The sequence below is a fragment of the Nerophis ophidion genome, linkage group LG18 (genome assembly GCF_033978795.1).
Source record: "Nerophis ophidion isolate RoL-2023_Sa linkage group LG18, RoL_Noph_v1.0, whole genome shotgun sequence".
Taxonomy (NCBI): Eukaryota; Metazoa; Chordata; class Actinopteri; order Syngnathiformes; family Syngnathidae; genus Nerophis; species Nerophis ophidion.
The window spans coordinates 34,705,139-34,720,021 of record NC_084628.1 but is presented as its reverse complement, the minus strand read 5'-3'; the positions used below and the strand labels follow the sequence as shown (position 1 = coordinate 34,720,021).

The 14,883-nt window shown below is 44.9% G+C and overlaps 1 long non-coding RNA gene across 1 annotated transcript; it reads left to right on the top strand.

The window, feature by feature from the left end:
* The first annotated feature begins 6,971 nt into the window (after positions 1-6,971).
* On the top strand, positions 6,972-10,324 carry LOC133537392 (uncharacterized). Its single transcript, XR_009802690.1, has 3 exons — positions 6,972-7,109; positions 9,733-9,916; positions 10,015-10,324. It is a non-coding gene; the product is annotated as an uncharacterized LOC133537392 (long non-coding RNA).
* The last annotated feature ends 4,559 nt before the right edge of the window (positions 10,325-14,883 follow it).

The following is a 14,883-nucleotide window of genomic DNA, read 5'->3' as shown; positions in this document are numbered from 1 at the left end:
CCAAATTAAATTACACGGCGGGCCAGAGTTTGACACCCATGCCTTAGGCTCTGCGGCACTGAAGCCACTGAGTCCATGCCCGTCGATGACCTTCGAGAACGCAGTGCAATTAGCCACACCTATCAACAACACCCATATTACCATAACAGTTTCTAGCCCGGTTTCTCCCCCCACCCCAGCTCATGCGGTGCCCATGACAATGCTCCTTGAGCTGCAAGGAGAGACAGCTGGGCGGCGCGGTGATGGCTGCTGTCGTCGCTCGTTCCAAAGGGAAGGCGCGGCGTTGGGCTTTGTTAAACCCCGCAGCTGTTTTTGATGCAATGCAAATGGCCCCCCCGATACCTGCCTGAGGCCAAGGATCACAAAAAGAGTTCACATCTGAAATCCGGCCTGCAGTCAGTATTTTTGCATTATTAAGTTGCTTGCATTAAGTCAATTGCGAGGTTGTTGTGCCTTTAATGATGCGTGTTTGCTTGGGGGTTAACTGCCACCAGTTTCTCACCTAGGCCTTCAGTGATGTCCTGCTTAGTCCGACTTCACCCTTAAAGGGGACCATTATCACAATTTCAGAAGGGTTAAAACCAATAAAAATCAGTTCTGAGTGGCTTATTTTATTTTTCAAAGTTTTTTTTTAACTTTTACCCATCCCGGAATATCCCTAAAAAAAGCCCTAAAGTGCCTGATTTTTTCGCTATCTGCGAAGCCACCGTCCATTTTCCTGTGACGTCATCCAGTGATGCCAATACAAACAAATGGTGGATAGCACAGCAAGATATAGCAACGTTAGCTCGGCCAAGACTCGGATTTCAGCGGCTAAAGCGATTCAACAGATTACACAGTATTGAAACGGATGGTTGGAGTATGGAGGCAGTTAGCGAAAACGAAATTAAAGAAGAAACTGAAGCTATTGAGGGAACAGACCAAACGATGGGAAGTTTCGCATCTTGTGACACTGGATCAACTTAAATCCGTCGATTGGTAAGTGTTTGTTTGGCATTATATGTGGGTGGAGGGAAATATAGCTACAAATGTACATAAAGCTAGCCTAAATAGCATGTTGGAATCGATTAGCTGGCAGTCATGCCGCAACCAAATATGTCTGGTTAGCACATAAGTCAATAACATCCACAAAACTCACCTTTGTGATTTCGTTGACTTTCATCCATTCATCGACTTCCGCTTATCCAAGGTCGGGTCGCGGGGGCAACAGCCTAAGCAGGGAAACCCAGACTTCTGTCTCTCCAGCCACTTCGTCTAGCTCTTCCCGGGGGATCCTGAGGCGTTCCCAGGCCAGCCGGGAGACATAGTCTTCCTAACGTGTCCTGGGTCTTCCCCGTGGCCTCCTACCAGCTGGACGTGCCCTAAACACCTCCCTAGAGAGGCGTTAGGGTGGCATCCTGACAAGATGCCGGAACCACCTCCTCTCTGAGCTGCCACCTTATGGTGGTAGAGGAGTTTGAGTGTCCCAATGATCCTAGGAGCTATGTTGTCCGGGGGCTTTAAGTCCCCTGGTAGGGTCTCCCAAGGTAAACAGGTTCTAGGTGACGGATCAGACAAAGAGCAGCTTGAAGACCTTTATTTCATTGACTTTATCGTTGGAAATGCATCTGCAGGTTATCCATACATCTCTGTGCCATGTCTACCTTAGCATCGCCGGTAAAATGTGCAGACACTCCGGCACATTCAATGGGGGTCTGGCGGCAGATTTCTTTGACTTCATCGTTGGGAATGCATCTGCTTTGAGTGTCACAGGATATCCACACAATCTTGCCATCTTTGTAGTAGCATAGCTTTCTTCGGTAAAGTGTGCGGAACAAACGACTGACCATTTCGTCGGCTTTCCCCACACCCTAGTACTTTGAACAAATTTCGTCCAATTTCTTGCCACTTTCGCATCTTTGGGCCAGTGGTGCAACTTGAATCCCTCCCTGTTAGTGTTGTTACACCCTCCGACAACACATCGACGAGGCATGATGTCTCCAAGGTTCCAGAAAATAGTCGAAAAAACAGAAAATAACAGAGCTGAGACCCGGTGTTTGTAATGTGTTGGATTTATCACCTAGGTGACGTCAAAACCGAGGGCAATAAATAGAAAGGCGTTTAATCCGCCAAAATTCAGCAATTTAGAGTTCGGAAATCGGTTAAAAAAATATATGGTCTTTTTCCTGCAACATCAAGGTATATATTGACCCTTACATACGCCTGGTGATAATGTTCCCTCTTTAAAAATATCACAATTTATGTCACCACATGGACACGGCTCGAGCATACTTGCCAACCCTGCCGATTTTCCCGGGAAACTCCTGAAATTCAGTGCCCCTCCCGAAAATCTCCCAGGAAAACCATTCTCCCGAATTTCTCCCGATTTCCACCTGGACAACAATAATGGTGGCGTGCCTTAAAGGCACTGCCTTTAGCGTCCTCTCTCACCTGAAAAGGAGACTGTTACATATGTCTCCGTTGTCCATAGGTTTATCTCTAACCCATAAAGTAAGCATGCAAGGAGCTACTTCTCAGCGGGTGTTTATTCCAGCCGGCACGTTAATACACTCCCATCATGCATTGTTTCAAAACTACGGCAAGTAGTAATGTCCAAAAACAGAACAGAGACGAAGCAGGAGAACGAAGAAGAGACATAGCGACGACAGGTAAGAAGAATAAGTACGCTTACAAGTTCCAAAATGGTTGGAAAAAATATTTTCTGTTCATCCAGGACAGCTCAAAGGGGAGGGGGTATGCTGCCTGCAAATTTTGTAGATCAGACTTCTCCATTGAACACGGTGGCCGAACTGATATCCTCATTCATGAACGGACTATATATATATATATATATATATATATATATATATATATATATATATATATATATATATATACATACATGTGTATATATATGTGTATATATGTATATATAAATATATATATAGTCCGTTCATGAATGAGTATACTGTATATATATATATATATATATATATATATATATATATATATATATATATATATATATGTATATATATATATCCATCCATCCATTTTCTACCGCTTATTCCCTTGTGGGGTCGCGGGGGGCGCTGGCGCCTATCTCAGCTACAATCGGGCGGAAGGCGGGGTACACCCTGGACAAGTCGCCACCTCATCGCAGGGCCAACAAAGATAGACAGACAACATTCACACTCCCATTCACAGACTAGGGCCAATTTAGTGTTGCCAATCAACCTATCCCCAGGTGCATGTCTTTGGAAGTGGGAGGAAGCCGGAGTACCCGGAGGGAACCCACGCATTCACGGGGAGAACATGCAAACTCCACACAGAAAGATCCCGAGCCTGGATTTGAACCCAGGACTGCAGGAGCTTTGTATTGTGAGGCAGACGCACTAACCCCTCTGCCATATATATATGTATATATATATATATATATATATATATATATATATATATATATATATATATATATATATATATATATATATATATATATATATATATATATATATATGTGTATATATACATATATATATATATATATATATATATATATATATATATATATATACATGTATACATACATGTATATATAAATGTACATGTACCATTACTAACATGAATTGATTAACGTGGTTAAACAAGTTGAAAAACTAATTTGGGTGTTAATTGTACGGAATATGTACTGAACTGTGCAATCTACTAATAAAAGTTTCAATCAATCAATCAATCTATGTGTATATGTGTATATATGTATGTATATATATATATATATATATATATATATATGTATATATATATGTGTGTAAATGTGTGTGTTTGTTTATACATATGTATACAGATATATATATATATATATACAATAATTTGAAAATATATACACCCCAACCCCCCACCCCCCACTGCTAACCCACGCCCCCCAACCCCACCCGATATATACAGTGGTGGAATTAACACATTATTATGCCTAATTTTGTAGTGATGCCCCACTGGATGCATTAAACAATGTTACGAGGTTTTCCAAAATAAATCAACTCAAGTTATGGAAAGAAAGGCCAACATGGCAATGCCATATTTATTATTGAAGTCACAAAGGGCTTTATTGTTTTTAACATGCCTCAAAACAGCAGCTTGAAATTTGGGACATGCTCTCCCTGAGAGAGCATGAGGAGGTTGAGGTGTGCAGGGTTGGGGGGCGGGGTTGATGCGGGGGTGTAGGGGGCAGCGGGGGGTGTATATTGTAGCGTCCTGGAAGAGTTAGTGCTGCAAGGGCTTTTGGGTATTTGTTCCGTTGTGTTTTTGTTGAGTTACGGTGCAGATGTTCTCCCGAAATGTGTTTGTCATTCTTGTTTGGCGTGGGTTCATAGTGTGGCGCATACTTGTAACAGTGTTAAAGTTGTTTATACGGCCACCCTCAGTGTGACCTGTATGGCTGTTGACCAAGTATGCTTTGCATTCACTTGTGTGTGTGAAAAAACCTTACATATTAGGGGACTGGGCAGGCACCTAAGGACTAATTGGAGCTCTGTACTTCTCTCTACGTCTGTGTACACAGCGGCGTTTTAAAAAGTCATGAATTTTACTTTTTGAAACCGATACTGATAATTTTGAAACTGATACTGATAATTTGCAAATATTACATTTTAAAGCATTTATCTGCCAATAATATCATCAGTCAGATATTGTCGGACATCTCTTATTAATACATTAAGTAATTACCATGTTTTGTGATCATTTTTTGTTTAGTTGTGTTACGTTACTTTAAGATTCCATTAGTTCCTGTTTTTTCACTCCCTTGTTTTGTTTCCATGACAACTCATTGTTTTCACCTGTACACATTTAGACTCACACACCTCATTTGCTTGAACTCACGCACCTTTTATTAATCATGTCACTATTTAAGCCTGTCATTTTCTGTTGGTCGTTCTGGTGTCGTCACTCTTGTTTTTGCTCTGTCCGTGCCATAGTTCATACCGATGTTCATTGTTCATGAGTAAGTGTTGTTTGTGTTGTTTGTTTTATATTCATAGTTTGTGTTTAAGTATTAGTTTTGTTCCTTGCGTTAAGTTTTGTGCCTCCACTGTGAGTGCCTTTTGTTTGTAGCTTTTGAGTTGAGATTAAAATCCCGTATTTCCCTTCAAGCCATGTCCCGTCACCTTCCTTTGCATTCTGGAAAAACAAACCCCACCACAGTCCACGTTTTGACAGTAATAATCTCCTATGCTCCTTGATTCAGAGTTTCCATTTTATCTGAGTTCTTGGAGTGCGTATCCTGTATTAAAAACTGGTTGTCTTCAAATTTCCTCCAGATAAATCCAAACAAAACTGATACTCTGATAACTGTTCCCTTGGTGCTCTGGGTGCATCTGTTCAAAGCAGCCTCAGAAACCTTGGGGTTGAGTTTGATCAGTCCATGTCATTGGAGGCTCACTGTCGTCAACTGACCACAAAACGTTTTTTTTTATCTTTTCCGAAATATTTCTAATGTGAGAAATTTGTTGTCAAAATTGGATCTGGAAATGATCATTCACACGTTCATTTCGTCTAGCATTGACTATTGCTCTTTTCTTTTTTCTCAATTCTCCATTTTCTGGCCCTGTGGCCGCCTTCCGCCCGAATGAGATAGGCTCCATTACCCCCCACGATCCCGAAAGGGATAAGCGGTAGAAAATGGATGGATGGATTCCCTTTTCACTCTCTTCAACAAGTCAACGCTAAAGAGACTTAAGACTCTGCCAGACTTTTGATCGGTGCACCCAGAACAGCCCATATCACCCCAATTTTATCCAGTCTTCATTGGCTTCCAGTTAAATTCCGCATTGAGTTTAAAATTTTAGTCCTGACATTCCGTGCGTTGCATGGTGAGACCCCTCAGTACATCACTGACTTGCTATGCCCCTACTCTTCAGGGCGCAGGGTCTTATAAGGATCCCCTAAACTCATTTTAACACTCGTCGAGACCTGGCATTGCAGCAGTGACGTGCGGTCAGGGGAGGCAGTGCCTCACCTGTGATCATGCAAAGAAATAAAATATATAATGCTAAAATAGTTTAAATTTTTAGTTTTTAGTTTTCATTTAGCTTCACCAATTTGGATTTTTTTTTCTTCAAAATCGCTGAATTTTCGCAATCCCTCGTAAACTTCTCTGTCTGCCGTGCAGCCAGAGCGCGTTCCTGTCTGGTGTGTTGCTGAGCGTTCAAAACGGCAGAGAAAAAAGTCTGAGGTGAGGCAAACAGTTCCCTTGCCTCACGATAGGGACGGGGCGCTCATGATCAGAGACATACGGTGGCGTAAGCGAGTCAAGTGGCGCGGCGAGTAACATGTTTTGTGTGTTGGTTGAGCCATCAAAACAGCAGAGAAAAAAGTCTTGAGGTGAGGCAAACAGTTCTCGTGCCTCACGATCCCAGACATACGGTGGCCTCAGCGGGTAAGTGCGGCAGCGACTTATTTTTTCCTTCTTGTGCACCCCGACTTTCAACATGGGTGACTACATTTCCGCACTTAAACAGTTATCTGAAGTGGACTTTCAAGCGAAGCAGGAGATAATTACTAAAGGAAGACCAACGCCGGAGCTGAATGGTTTGTTTCAATCAGCAGGACAGAAAGTTACTCGCTCGTTCCAAACGGAGTGGTATACATGAAAAGACTGGCTTTGGGGATGTTCTGCAAGAAACCGCCTTTTCTGCTTTCCTTGCCTTCTTTTTTCAACCTGTGGAACTGTGTGGACTCTATTGTGATTTTGTGACCTAAAGAATTTGCAAAGAAGCCTCACCAAACATGAGCGGTCGTCCGCTCATATTTAAAGCTAGATTGCGCTAAAAACGTTTGGGATGACGAGGATGGACTTGGCTTTGGATGAACGGCGGCGACTCGACATCAGTGTCCACAATGCTAAGGTAAAACAGAACTGAGAGATTTTGCATCAATGCGACCTAGCTGCTTCCTCGCCAAACAGCAGCTCGCATTTCGCGGAAATGATGAGAGTATGAGCTCTGCTAATCGGGGCAACTATGTTGAGCTCTTATAAGACTTTTAAAACTGGAGGAAGTGAAGGAGGACTTTTACCAGAAAGTTTGGGCTATTTTTATCCAAACGGACCGGCGCATGGACTTCATTTATAAGTAAAGGTAAGACGGCGATAACATTATTTTGTTTCGTTTTTAATGAAATGCACATTTTGTGGGCGACAGTTTGTATGTGTAAAGAATGCAGAAATGAAACATAACCCGTAAACTGCCGCCAATCAAATGGCAAATAATCTGCGCAGAGCACATGCTGTATTTTTGTAAATCTGATTCTGGTTACTTCAGTGCCTCACCAGCTATAAACCTCACCGCAGTCACTGCATTGCAGGCTATAGTTCCCAGACTCTGGAACAACTTTCACCAGTCCTTCCGTGATCATGACTGTGTTGACACTTTTAAGAGACCTTTGAAAACTTCTTTTCAGTAAAGCTTTTAAGTTAATGCACCTGCTTAGATCTCCCCATGTCTAGCATTAAAAGACTACAGTTGGTACAAACTGTGGCTGCTAGACTTTTAACAAGAACAAGAAAGTTGGATCATATTACGCCTATACTGGCTCATCTGCACTGGCTTCCTGTGCCTTCAAGGTTTTACTACTTACGTATAAAATACTACACGGTCTAGCTCCATCCTTTCCTGCCGATTGTATTTTACCATATGTCCCGGCAAGAAATCTGTGTTCAAAGAACTCCGGCTTATTAGTGATTCCCAGAGCCCAAAAAAAGTCTGCGGGCTATAGAGCGTTTTCTATTCGGGCTCCAGTACTCTGGAATTCCCTCCCGGTAACAGTTAGAGATGCTACCTCAGTAGCAGCATTTAAGTCCCATCTTAAAATTAATTTGTATACTCTAGTCTTAAAAATACACCCCCATTTTTAGACCAGTTGATCTGCCGTTTCTTTTCTTTTCTGCTTTGCCCCCCACTCCCTTGTGGAAGGGGGTTGGGGGGGCGCAGGTCCGATGGCCATGGATGAAGTGCTGGCTGTCCAGAGTCGGGACCCGGGGTGGACCGCTCGCTGGGGACATCTCTACGCTGCTGACCAGTCTCCGCTCGGGATGGTCTCCTGCTGGTCCCACTATGGACTGGACTCTCACACTATTATGTTAGATCCACTATGGACTGGACTTTCACAATATTATGCTAGACCCACTACACATCCATTGCACCGGTCTCCTCTACAGGGGTGGACCTCTCCAAGATTTCTCATTGTCATTCCACTGGGTTGAGTTTTTCCTTGCCCTGATGTGGGATCTGAACCGAGGATGTCGTTGTGGCTTGTGCAGCCCTTTGAGACACTTGTGATTTAGGGCTATCTAAATAAACATTGATTGATGGATTTTACATATCATTTTAATCCACTTTGTATAGTTTTTATGATGTTGCCCCGGTTGTTTTAATTGAATTGTTGTTTTACTTCACCTTTGTGATTTTATCTGTGAAAAGCGCTTTATAAATAAAATGTACTTACTTACTTACTTCCATGGACAATGAATGCTATGTATGACTTAATATCGGGGAATCCTTCATAATCTTATCTATGTTAGAGTTTTTATTGTTGACTACTCGAGTCTTTATTAGTTGTGTCTCTTTTGCCTTTGAAGTAGATATTCATTCTCTAACCAGTTCCTTGATGTCTTTGACTTCAAGGACTTTGGCTTCTTCATGTCCTCCATTTATCTTCATGTATATTTGACAGTTTGCCTTCCAATTGCTTTGAATTTTCCGCTACTGCCTTTTTGGCAGAGGCTCATTGACCACTCCCTCCGCCTCAGTAAGGCCACCTTACACATTTTTTTTTTTATGACCTTAATGGAATGTTTTTCTGCTGGACATTAGAATGCGTGCGTGGATGTTGTTGACATCCACATCCATCCCTTTTGATTGCAGAAAGTTGGCCAGCTGTTGCTGTGTTGAAGCAGCAGCATCTTGTCCTTGTCCTTTGTAATAAGCTGCTCTGCCATTAGGCATAAAAATAATAATAATAATAATAATAATAATAGATTTTATTTGTAAAAAGCACTTTACGTTGAGCAAACAACCTCAAAGTGCCACAGTGTAAAAAAATAGTAATAAAAAAAATATATATATATAATACTAAAATCAGCCCAATAGCTACAACCAGCATGCATGTTTATAGAAAGGCTTTTTTAAAAAGATGGGATTTTAAGCCTTTTTTTAAAGCATCCACAGTCTGTGGTGCCCTCAGGTGGTCAGGGAGAGCGTTCCACAGCCTGGGAGCAGTGGGGCAGAAAGCCTGGTCTCCCATTGTTCGAATGTGCGCAATCTGAAGCTTACAGAACTTTACTTCCTGGATCTGACACATGATTAAAGATCAAATGCGATCCTTGTTATTTTACTTCTTTAAAACATTTCCTTTCTCTTCCAGTCCAATCACTTTTCCTTCTCATTCAGTGTTGCAGTATCGTCCCTCATTTTCTTCAAGCGTTTCAGGTTCTCGTACAAGCATAGCACCCTGGCTCCCATTATGGCTAATACCGTATTTTTCGGATTTTAAGTCGCTCCGGAGTAAACGTCGCACCGGCCGAAAATGCATAATAAAGAAGGGAAAAAACATACATACGTAGCACTGGAGTATAAATCGCATCGTTGGGGGAAATTTTATTTGATAAAATCCTACACCAAGAATAGACATTTGAAAGGCAATTTAAAATAAATAAAGAATATGTTGCAGCACTTGTGCAGTCCGCTTTTCCCTCTTCTGCAGGTGCACTCAGCGGCTCCACTGTGAGCGCGTCTGGAGACGCCCACACACGCGCTGCGCAGACCGCGCCCACACGCCGCCACAGCCGGCGCCAATCTTCCATCAGCACAACTGACGGGGATTACAGACAACCAGATAAGAGGCCTCACCGCTGATCACTCGACGTTGGAACGTCGCTCTGCTCGCAGTAAGCTTCACGTCTCTGACTTCCCACCAGTAGTATCTCCTGTGACTTGTTTCCTTGTGCTTATTTTTGCTCATCCTTGTCTTCCTTGTGCTTCCCAGTCTCGTGCATTATTGCTCACTCCCTTTTCCCTGGACCCGGATTGCCTTCTCGATATTGACACCTTGCTTGGACCTTGGACGCTCTCTCCTGCATCACATACCCTTTGGACATCGGACTTCTTTGCCCCTCCCTTTTCAGAATTTGGATTCTCTCATTCAACAGACTTGACAACACTCCTTAAAGTATTTACAGATGTTAATTCCAGCACATAACTCGCATGCATAACACATAGTAACGTACACATCCCATGTATTCATCAAGCACTCAATAAAATATATATTGAGTTGTACTTCTGCTGTTGTGCCATCTCCTTCCACCTGTCTATAATCATAACAGTACGTTCCAACCAAGTATGGAACCAGACGGCACAACAAGAGTTCCACCCGGCACTCTGGTCCGATCTTCCCCTCCTAGGGACATATCCACTATCGAGGCTGTGCTGCGACAACACCAGGTACGATTTACCACCTTGGAGGACAAACTTGATGTCGCATTTGCTAGCCTGCTGTCTAGAATAGACAAGCTCAGTCCCAGTCAGGAGACACCTCCCACACCCAGTTTGAAAACTCCTGATCCACTTGCCACCGAAGGACCATCCTCCCTACGCGAACCCAAGATAGCCAGTCCCAAGATTTTTTAGGGAGACTTTGATCTTTGTCGTGGCTTTCTGACTCCATCCCTCCATTTTCTACCGCTTATTCCCTTTCGGGGTCACGGGGGGCGCTGGCGCCTATCTCAGCTACAATCGGGCGGAAGGCAGGGTACACCCTGGACAAGTCGCCACCTCATCGCAGGGCCAACACAGATAGACAGACAACATTCACACTCACATTCACACACTAGGGCCAATTTAGTGTTGCCAATCAACCTATCCCCAGGTGCATGTCTTTGGAAGTGGGAGGAAGCCGGAGTACCCGGAGGGAACCCACGCATTCACGGGGAGAACATGCAAACTCCACACAGAAAGATCCCGAGCCTGGATTTGAACCCAGGACTGCAGGAAGTTCGTATTGTGAGGCAGACGCACTAACCCCTCTCCCACCGTGAAGCCCGCTTTCTGACTCAATGTGGGTTTATTTTTTTTCACCAGCCCTCTCGCTACGCTAACGACGGGGCTAAGATAGCCTTTTTGTTCTCACTATTTTCAGGACCTGCTCTAAAGTGGGCTACCTCTGCCCTTAACAAATCTTTGGGCTTGAACTCTGATTATACCACATTTCGGAAAGAATTTCTGGCAGTTTTTGATCATCCTGCAGATGGAAGAGATGCTGCCTCTAGACTTCATTCCCTCAGACAGGGCCCCCGATCTGTGGCTAACTACACCCTGGAGTTCCGCACTTTGGCGTCCGAGAGTGGATGGGATGACAGAGCTTTTCTGAGTGCCTACAGGAGAGGGCTTTCTGATACTATTAAGGATGGTTTGATGCGAGACCGGCCGTCTTCTTGTTCTGAACTTATAGAACTAGCCCTTTTGTTGGAACAGCGACTTTCGGAACGAGAGGCGGAAAGGAAGAGCGACTTCGGCGGCACGGCTATGGCAAGACCTCCTCGCTCTACCAACGGGATCTTCCCGAGACAAACACACACAGCTAATCCGGGCCTCAGTCCTTCCTCAGAACCCATGCAGATCGATAGATCTCAGATCACTTTTGAGGAACGTGAATGAAGATTTCAACGACGCCTATGTCTCTACTGTGGTATGGCAGACCACCACATCCGTAACTGCCCTATTCGGCCAAAAGATCGGGCTCACCAGTCAAGGGGATCCTGGTGAGCCATACCACAACCCCCACACCTTTTTTCAGAAGGGACCCAAGCATTCTATTCCCTGCTACCTTGACTTGGGAGGATAGGACTTTATCGGTGGAGGCATATGTTGACTCGGGGGCTGACGAAAGCTTCCTTGACTAAAGGTATGCCAAGGAGAGTGGTATTCCGTTAATTTCACTCGAGACTTTTGTTCCTGCCCAGGCCTTAGATGGTCACCCTTTAGGGCCTATTAAACATCGCACTAAACCTTTATTTCTCTCCATTTCTGGTAACCACACAGAGACCATCAGCTTCTGGGTTCTGGATGCTCCGGTGGTGCCCCTGGTTCTCGGCCGATCCTGGTTGAAGCTTCATGGCCCCCACATCTCCTGGTCTACTGGTAAAATACTGGCCTGGAGCAACCATTGTCATGCTAACTGTCTCCGTTCTGCTGTGGTACACACTGAAGGACCTAGACCGTGTTCTCTCCCGATTGACCTCTCACTTATCCCGGAGACTTATCATGACTTGGCCGCAGTCTTCAGTAAGGACCAAGCCTTATCTCTTCCACCCCACAGACCATACGACTGCGCTATTGATTTGATCCCCAACGCAGTCCTTCCATCCAGCCGACTATTCAACCTTTCTGTTCCTGAGAAGAAGGCCATGAGGGACTACATCTCAGAGTCTCTGGCCTCGGGTATAATCACACCTTCCAAGTCACCTGTAGCCGCTGTTTTTTTTTTTTGTCAGGAAGAAGGATGGATCCCTCCGTCCTTGTATTGATTACCGAAAACTCAATTGCATCACCATAAAGAACAAGTATCCTTTACCCCTACTCAATTCCTCCTTCGAACCCCTCACTCCGGCCACCATTTTCCCTAAACTAGATCTACGCAACGCTTATCATCTGGTACGCATCAGAGAGGGAGAAGAATGGAACACTGCATTTAATACTCACCTGGGCCATTTCGAATATAGAGTAATGCCCTTTGGACTTACCAATGCCCCCGCAGTTTTCCAGGCCCTCGTGAATGACATTCTCAGGGACATGATCGACCGGTTTGTAGTCGTTTATCTGGATAATATTCTTATCTTCTCTAAAGACCCACAGGAACATCAACAGCATGTCCGCCTCGTCCTGCAACGATTACTGGAGAACCGTCTCTTCATCAAAGCTGAGAAATGTGAGTTTAATTCATCTTCAGTTGAATTCCTTGGTTTTATAATTGAAAAGGGTCATATCAAGGCTGATCCCAAGAAGGTGAAGGCAGTGATAGAATGGCCTCAACCCACTACTCGAACTGAGCTGCGACGTTTCCTGGGATTTGCTGGATTCTACAGACGCTTCATTAAGGACTTCAGTAAGTTGGCCGCACCTCTCCATGCTTTGACTTCAACCAACATATCGTTTCAGTTGAATCGAGAAGCGGGAATGGCCTTTTGGCGCCTCAAGAGGAGTTTCGTCTCTGCACCCATCCTCGTGTATCCGGACCCAGACTGTCCATTTATCGTTGAAGTTGATGCCTCCGATTCCGGGATTGGGGCAGTCCTCTCCCAACGCTACAAACAGGACAACAGGGTTCATCCTTGTGCTTTCTTTTCAAGACGTTTATCCCCTTCGGAAAGAAATTATGACGCTGGTAATCGGAGTTGCTCGCAGTCCATGAAGCCTTGAGAGAGTGGAGGCATTGGCTGGAAGGGGCCAAACATCAGTTTCAGGTTCTCACGGACCACCGTAATCTTCTGCATGTTCGGTCGGCCAAGAGACTCAACGATCGACAGGCCCGATGGTCCCAATTTTTTAGTCATTTTGACTATATACTCTCTTTCAGACCTGGTTCTCGAAACACCAAGGCGGATGCCCTCTCTCGTCAGTTTTCAGAGGAGACCAATTGTAACACCCAGGAGGAAACCATTCTTCCTTCCTCCAGAATTATCGGCATGGTCACATGGGAGGTGGAAGATCTGGTCAAAGACGCCCTGAAGGTTAGTCCGGGACCTGGGGGGGACCTCGAAACAGACACTTCGTTTCATGCGAGCTACGACCTCGAGTTCTGGACTGGGGACATTCCAGTGTTTTCTCCTGCCATCCAGGATTTCAGCGCAACCTATCCTTCATCCGCCGGCGGTTCTAGTGGCCGTCCATGGCTAATGATACTCGTGAGTTTATCGCCACCTGTAGTACGTGTGCTCGTAATAAACCGTCCCACAGGCCGCCGGCAGGACTGCTGCGTCCTCTTCCCATTCCCAGTCGTCCGTGGTCACACATCTCTCTGGATTTCATCACTGGATTTCCCGCTTCCCAAGGTAACACCACTATACTCACCATCATTGACCGATTTTCCAAGGCCGTACATTTTGTCCCTTTACCCAAACTTCCCTCTTCCTCCGAGACTGCTGATCTTCTCACTACTCAAATAGTCAAGCAACATGGCATCCCTGTCGACATTGTCTCAGATCGGGGTCCCCAGTTCACATCCCGGGTGTGGCAGACCTTTTACAAGGGAATTGGGGCCACGGTCAGTCTTACCTCTGGGTATCATCCTCAGAGCAACGGCCAAGCAGAAAGAGCAAACCAGAGCGTGGAAACCATGCTGCGTTGTATATCCACCAGACAACCTTCTTCGTGGAGCAAGTTTCTGCCCTGGGTCGAGTTTGCCTACAATTCCTTGAAGAGCTCGGCTACCGGGTTGTCGCCATTCGAGTGTTCTCTGGGATATCAGCCACCTATGTTTCCTCAGCAGGAGATCGAAGCAGGGGTTTCTTCATCCCGCAAGCACATCAAGAGATGCCGTCAAGTCTGGAAGGCCCCTCGAGCCTCTCTGCTCAGATCCTCCGAGAGGATGTGCCGCATGGCTAATAGAAGACGCATTCCGGCCCCTTCGTATTCTCTGGGTCAGCAGGTTCTTTTACTGGCCAAGGATCTTCATCTTCAGGTATCTTCCCGTAAACTCACACCCCGTTTTGTCGGACCCTATACTATAGAGGCGATAATCAACCCGGTGGCAGTAAAATTATCCTTACCCCCTTCAGTCAAGCGACACCCTGTAGTCCATGTGTCCCAAATTAAGCCTATTGCTAGTTCTCCACTTTCATCCCCTGATCCCGCCCCTCCC